We start from the raw sequence: 6,752 nt of genomic DNA, 5'->3' as shown, positions 1-6,752 counted from the left end.
CACTGGATCTGTAGTCGCATTTTAGTGGTTTTTCCACCCCTTTGGTATATTGCTTTGGCGATGGATCTGAATTTAGGTCCTATTTAACAAACAGAGACATCTAGGTGTGATATACATTATGCCAGGAGTATGTTCTCTTAGTTTGTTTTTGTTTATGAGTATTTCTCTGCACCCTATCTTTAGCATAGGGTGCGCAGATCGTGCACTGGCCATGCGCTAGTAGGATTTTGGTGTGTGCTGCGCACTTTTGAAGGTGCGCCGAGCGTGGTGAAATGCAACATGCTGCGTTCGGCGCACACGGGCACACCTGTAAAAGTGCGCAGCGCACGCCAAAATCCTACTGGCGCATGGCCAGCGCACGATCTGCGCACCCTATGCTAAAGATAGGGTGCGCAGATCGCATGCGTCCATGTGCGATAGTAGGCGGCGATGACCGGATGGGGCGGGCAGGGAGCCGGAAGGGGGCGGGGCTTAGCGGCGCCATGTGCTGCGTGGAATAAACGCTAGTGTGAAAATAGCCTTAGCGTGGAAAGCTTCCTTATTAATCTTGATTTGCAATTGAAATTGGCTGTTGCCTTTGCTGTGGCTTGTGAAGAAGAAAGAAGAAGAGAAAGACAGAGAAGACGTTGCTATTGGCAACACCCCATCTTAGAAGTCCGAGAGTGCAGTGGAGCCTACCACTCATTGTACACAGAGCTGTGTGAAAACCCTGTGAAGTTTATCGACTACACGAGGATGTCGGAACAGAGCTTTGATGACTTGCTGCAACGTGTCCGGGGATCCATCAAAAGGCAGGACACACAACTACGTCGAGCAATTCCTGTGGAGAAACGTCTGTTGGTGACCCTGAGGTACTTAATTTTGAAAAACAAACACATGTCTGTCACGCGGCGGCTGCCGCGGACCTCCTCTCTTACCTCCCTCCGGCCCCGGCTCACCCGCTCTCCGGGGGTCACCTCTCTGCCTCACCGGCCGCTGCGGGCCTCGGCGCGGTCTCTCCCGGTCCCCCGTCCACGGCCCACGCCTGCCTCTGTCCGGCCCCCTGGTGCGCGCTCCCGCTCCTCCTCCTCGGCGGGTGCGTCTCCTCACTATGGCCGGGCGCGCGCTCTCCCCCGCCTGAGGACGCGCGTCTCCTCCTCCAGCTGGAGGTCATGACCCGGCAGGCCTTCGCTCTCCCTATATCAGGCCGCCTCCTTTTGGAGGCGATGCCTGACTATCATTAGTATTTGCTAGTGACTCTGGCCGCTCTCCTAGCGCTCCCCTGCCTTTTCCGTGCATTTACCTTGCTCCTCTTGTGTTTCCTCTCCTAGGTTCTGTGGCTTCAGTCCTCGCCCGTTTCCCTCCTGTGTCTTCAGCCTTGCCATTCCTCCTGTCTCGCCAAGACTTGCCGTCTCTCCTGTGTCTCCGAGCCGTGTCGTCTGTCCAGTGCCTGCCCTTCGGATCCACCTCTCCGACCGCCCTGACCTTCCCGGGTACCGGCTACCGTGGTGATAGTCCCCCGTGGGCCTGCCCCATACACTCCCTGTATAGGGGGTGGTCCACCTGGTCAGCTCGCCCTTGGGGGGTTCGTTGCCACGGTCTAGTGGGTCCACCCCAGGAGTACCTTACAGTATAGTCAGGCCATGGATCCCGCTGGTACCTCGACCCCGACCCAAAAAGGACTTTTGTTCCTTCGTGAGAACCAGGCGAGGATCATGTCGTTCCTCAAATCGATGGATTCCCGACTTTCCGCTTTGCAGACCTCCGATCCGGGAGTTGCCTCCCAGATCTCCGGCCTGCAGCAGGAACTGGCCCAGCAGCGCGACACCCAGGCCCATATTTTGAACTACATCGCCTCTGTAGATAACCGCTTACTAGCCCTACAGGCGGCAGCCGCAGTACCGGCACCTGTGGCAGTCCCACACGCCTCTCCCCGGTTGGCTAAACCCCCACGTTATAGCGGAGATCCCAAACTCTGTCGGGGGTTCATCAACCAGTGCCAGTTGCATTTCGAGTTGGCTCCCCTACAGTATCCCTCCGACCGGGCCAAAGTGGCCTTTATGATTTCCCACTTTGAGGGTGAGGCACTGTCCTGGGTGAATCCCTTGTGGGAACGCGATGACCCGATTGTCTCCCAGCTCGCGACTTTCTTGGAGACCTTTCGTAAGGTCTTCGATGAGCCCGGTCGCCTGGTCTCTGCTACCGAGTCTTTGTTCTGCCTGCGCCAGGGTACCCTCTCGGTTGGACAATACGCCATCCAGTTCCGTACGTTATCCTCGGAGCTGGGGTGGAACAATGAGGCCCTGGTTGGGGCTTTTTGGCGAGGCTTATCATCCCGAATCAAGGACGAGCTGGCAGGCCGGGATACACCCTCGACTTTGGAGGACCTCATCTCGCTGGCAACACGAGTTGATCTGCGTTTCCGGGAGCGTTCCCGCGAGATCGCCAGGGAGAGAAGGCCCAATCGTTTTTCTCCTCCTACACACAGCCCACCACGCTCACGGTCCTCCGCCGCAGCCACAGCTCCTGAACCCATGCAAGTGGACCGACTAAGGCCCGCGGAGCTTCGCCGCCAGGACAGACTCGCTCATGGCCTTTGTCTCTATTGTGGCAGCGCCTCCCATCTCCTACGTTCCTGTCCTGTGAGGCCGGGAAACTCCTCCGCCTAGGACAGGTAAGAGAGGCCTCCCTAGGTGTCACTGACACCTCTCTACCCTTGACCCTTTCTGTTGTGTTTTTCCTGGGCTCCAAACGTTTTTCGGAGTTAGCCTATATTGATTCGGGGGCTGCGGGAAACTTCATCCAACTCGAGGCGGTGAAGAGATTAGGGATACCTGTCAGGTCCTTGGAGGTTCCCCGGCAGTTAGCCTCTGTCGACGGTGCTCCCTTGCGCGAAGCCGTTACCCTGGTCACTGAAGAGCTGGACTTACAGATCGGGGTCTTGCACCGTGAAAAGATAACCTTCTTCGTGCTGCCGTCTTTGTCCCACACCGTGCTTCTGGGTCTTCCGTGGTTGCGGATGCATGAACCTGTTCTGGATTGGCGCTCCGGAGACATCCTTCGTTGGGGCCGTTTCTGCCAGACCAGATGTCTCCGCCCTGTACGACCCCTCAAATGCTCGTCTCCTGTCTCGGGCCCTGCGGACTTGCCTTCGGCTTACTGGGCCTTTGCGGACGTCTTCGATAAGAAGGAAGCAGAGGTCCTTCCTCCGCACCGGCAATATGATTGTCCCGTCGAGCTTGTTCCTGGCTCGACTCCGCCCCGAGGGCGGATCTATCCGTTGAGTCCACTCGAGTCCCAGGCCATGACCGAATATGTACAGGAGAATTTGGCTAGGGGCTTCATCCGAAAGTCTTCCTCCCCCGCTGGAGCGGGCTTCTTTTTTGTCAAGAAAAAAGACGGGTCCCTGCGCCCCTGTATTGACTATCGTGGTCTCAACGAGATTACCGTTAAGAATAGATATCCGCTACCTCTCATCCCTGAGTTGTTTGACCGGCTGCGTGGGGCACGAATCTTTTCTAAATTGGATCTCCGTGGAGCCTATAATCTCATCCGTATTCGCTCTGGAGATGAGTGGAAGACTGCCTTCAACACCAGAGATGGACACTATGAGTATCTCGTCATGCCCTTTGGGTTATGCAACGCTCCCGCAGTCTTTCAGGAATTTGTGAACGACGTCTTCCGAGACCTTCTGTATTCCAGCGTGGTTGTGTACCTCGACGATATCCTGGTCTTTTCTCCTGATCTGTCCACTCATAGAAGAGATGTCCGGCGCGTCCTGCTCCGTTTGAGGGAGAATCGTCTGTACGCCAAGTTGGAGAAGTGTGCCTTTGAGCAGTCCTCTCTCCCATTTCTGGGCTATATCATCTCCGACTCTGGTTTGCGTATGGATCCTGAGAAGGTTTCGGCCATGCTTAACTGGCCACGTCCTCAAGGGGTGAAAGCCATTCAGCGTTTTCTCGGCTTCGCAAACTACTACCGGCAGTTCATCTCCCATTTCTCCTCTTTGACTGGCGCTATCTCATCTTTGATCCGTAAGGGAGCCAACCCACACGTCTGGACCCCTGAAGCAGAAGAAGCCTTTCTATCTCTGAAACGTGCCTTTGCCACGGCCCCCGTACTCCGTCGCCCTGAGGTCAACAAACCATTCGTCCTTGAGGTGGATGCATCCGCAACAGGAGCCGGAGCTGTTTTGTCTCAGAGGTCCTCCTCCGGCAGGCTCGTTACGTGCGGTTTCTTTTCAAAATCCTTCTCCACCCCAGAGCGGAATTATTCCATCGGAGACCGAGAACTGCTTGCCATCAAGTTAGCGCTAGAAGAGTGGAGGTACTTGTTGGAGGGCGCCGCACATCCCTTCACGATCTACACAGACCATAAGAATCTGGCGTACCTGCGGTCTGCACAAAGACTCAACCCTCGGCAGGCCAGGTGGTCTCTGTTCTTTGGCCGATTCGATTTTGATCTGCATTTTCGTCCAGGCAACAAGAACCTCAAAGCCGACGCCTTGTCCAGGTCCTCTCTTTCCACGGATGTCGAGGAGGAACCTGCACATATTTTGGATCCATCCAGGTTCATCACCGTGGCTCCGCTTTCTCTCCTCGCTACCCCACCTGGTAAGACTTTTGTTTCTGAGACGGACCGAAGACGAATCCTCCACTGGGGCCATGCTTCTAAACTGGCAGGTCATCTCGGCCATAAAAAGACACTTCTTCTGGTGTCCCGCTATTACTGGTGGCCGACCCTTTCCCAGGATGTCCGGGATTTCGTCGCCTCCTGTCTCTCGTGTGCCAAGATCAAGGTGCCTCGGCAGCTGCCTTCTGGTCTTCTACATTCACTTCCAGTACCCTCGTCGCCTTGGCAACACATTGCCATGGACTTTATTACGGACTTACCCTCCTCTGCCAAGTGTACTGTCGTCTTAGTAGTAGTGGATAGATTCTCTAAAATGGCCCACTTCATCCCTTTGCCTGGCTTGCCATCGGCTTCCGCCTTGGCGAAGATTTTCGTCCAGCACATCTTTCGTCTCCATGGTCTGCCCCAACATATTGTCTCGGACAGAGGAGTCCAATTCACCTCTCGCTTCTGGAGAGCTCTATGCAAATCGATGGATGTCACCCTTGACTTCTCCTCATCTTATCATCCACAGTCCAACGGTCAGGCAGAACGGACGAATCAGAGTTTGGTGAACTACCTCCGGCACTTTTCTAATATCCACCAGAACGACTGGTCTGAATTACTCCCGTGGGCTGAGTTTTCCTATAATAACCACATCAGTGAATCTTCTGGCAAATCCCCGTTTTTTGTTGTCTACGGTCTACATCCTGGTGTACCTCTACCAATTCCCCCCGCCTCGGGTGTACCGGCGGCTGATCTTCTGTCCGGCGAATTCTCCAGGATCTGGCAGGAGACCAAGACCGCTCTCGAGTTGGTACGTAACAGGGTAAAAGGATTCGCAGACAAGAGGCGCCTGGATGTCCCACCATATCAGCCAGGTGACAAAGTTTGGCTAGCCTCCAAGTTTATTCGCCTCAAGGTCCCATCCCACAAACTGGGTCCCCGCTATATTGGACCTTTTGAGGTCTTGTCCCGTATTAATGATGTCTCCTATAAATTGCGTCTTCCCGCCTCTCTCCGCATCCCTAATGCTTTCCATGTGTCTTTGCTTAAGCCAGTTATTTTCAATCGTTTCCTTTCTGAAGCTCCTCACTCACCTCCGCCTGCCGCAGCAGACGATTTATTTGAGGTGAGAGATATTTTGGCCATGAGAAAGCAAAAAGGGAGAACCTTTTTCTTGGTTGATTGGAAGGGCTTTGGTCCTGAGGAGAGATCCTGGGAACCCCAGGAGAATATCCAAGCTCCTCGAATCCTGGCTTAATTTTTGTCCGGTCTGCAGGGGAGGGCGCGTAAGGGGGGGGTACTGTCACGCGGCGGCTGCCGCGGACCTCCTCTCTTACCTCCCTCCGGCCCCGGCTCACCCGCTCTCCGGGGGTCACCTCTCTGCCTCACCGGCCGCTGCGGGCCTCGGCGCGGTCTCTCCCGGTCCCCCGTCCACGGCCCACGCCTGCCTCTGTCCGGCCCCCTGGTGCGCGCTCCCGCTCCTCCTCCTCGGCGGGTGCGTCTCCTCACTATGGCCGGGCGCGCGCTCTCCCCCGCCTGAGGACGCGCGTCTCCTCCTCCAGCTGGAGGTCATGACCCGGCAGGCCTTCGCTCTCCCTATATCAGGCCGCCTCCTTCTGGAGGCGATGCCTGACTATCATTAGTATTTGCTAGTGACTCTGGCCGCTCTCCTAGCGCTCCCCTGCCTTTTCCGTGCATTTACCTTGCTCCTCTTGTGTTTCCTCTCCTAGGTTCTGTGGCTTCAGTCCTCGCCCGTTTCCCTCCTGTGTCTTCAGCCTTGCCATTCCTCCTGTCTCGCCAAGACTTGCCGTCTCTCCTGTGTCTCCGAGCCGTGTCGTCTGTCCAGTGCCTGCCCTTCGGATCCACCTCTCCGACTGCCCTGACCTTCCCGGGTACCGGCTACCGTGGTGATAGTCCCCCGTGGGCCTGCCCCATACACTCCCTGTATAGGGGGTGGTCCACCTGGTCAGCTCGCCCTTGGGGGGTTCGTTGCCACGGTCTAGTGGGTCCACCCCAGGAGTACCTTACAATGTCGTTAGTATTATTGTTTGAAAAACCATGTACTTATTTTTTTTCCAATTTCCTGTTCAGCAGATTCCTGGCTACCGGAGAGACCTTATCATCTCTACATTTTCAATTCCGGATTGGAGTGTCCC

This window comes from Dendrobates tinctorius, unplaced genomic scaffold, assembly GCF_039654945.1.
Source record: "Dendrobates tinctorius isolate UK_male_01 unplaced genomic scaffold, ASM3965494v1 ptg000083l, whole genome shotgun sequence".
Classification (NCBI taxonomy): domain Eukaryota; kingdom Metazoa; phylum Chordata; class Amphibia; order Anura; family Dendrobatidae; genus Dendrobates; species Dendrobates tinctorius.
The sequence above is the reverse complement of the archived record's forward strand: the minus strand, read 5'-3'. Positions refer to the sequence as shown.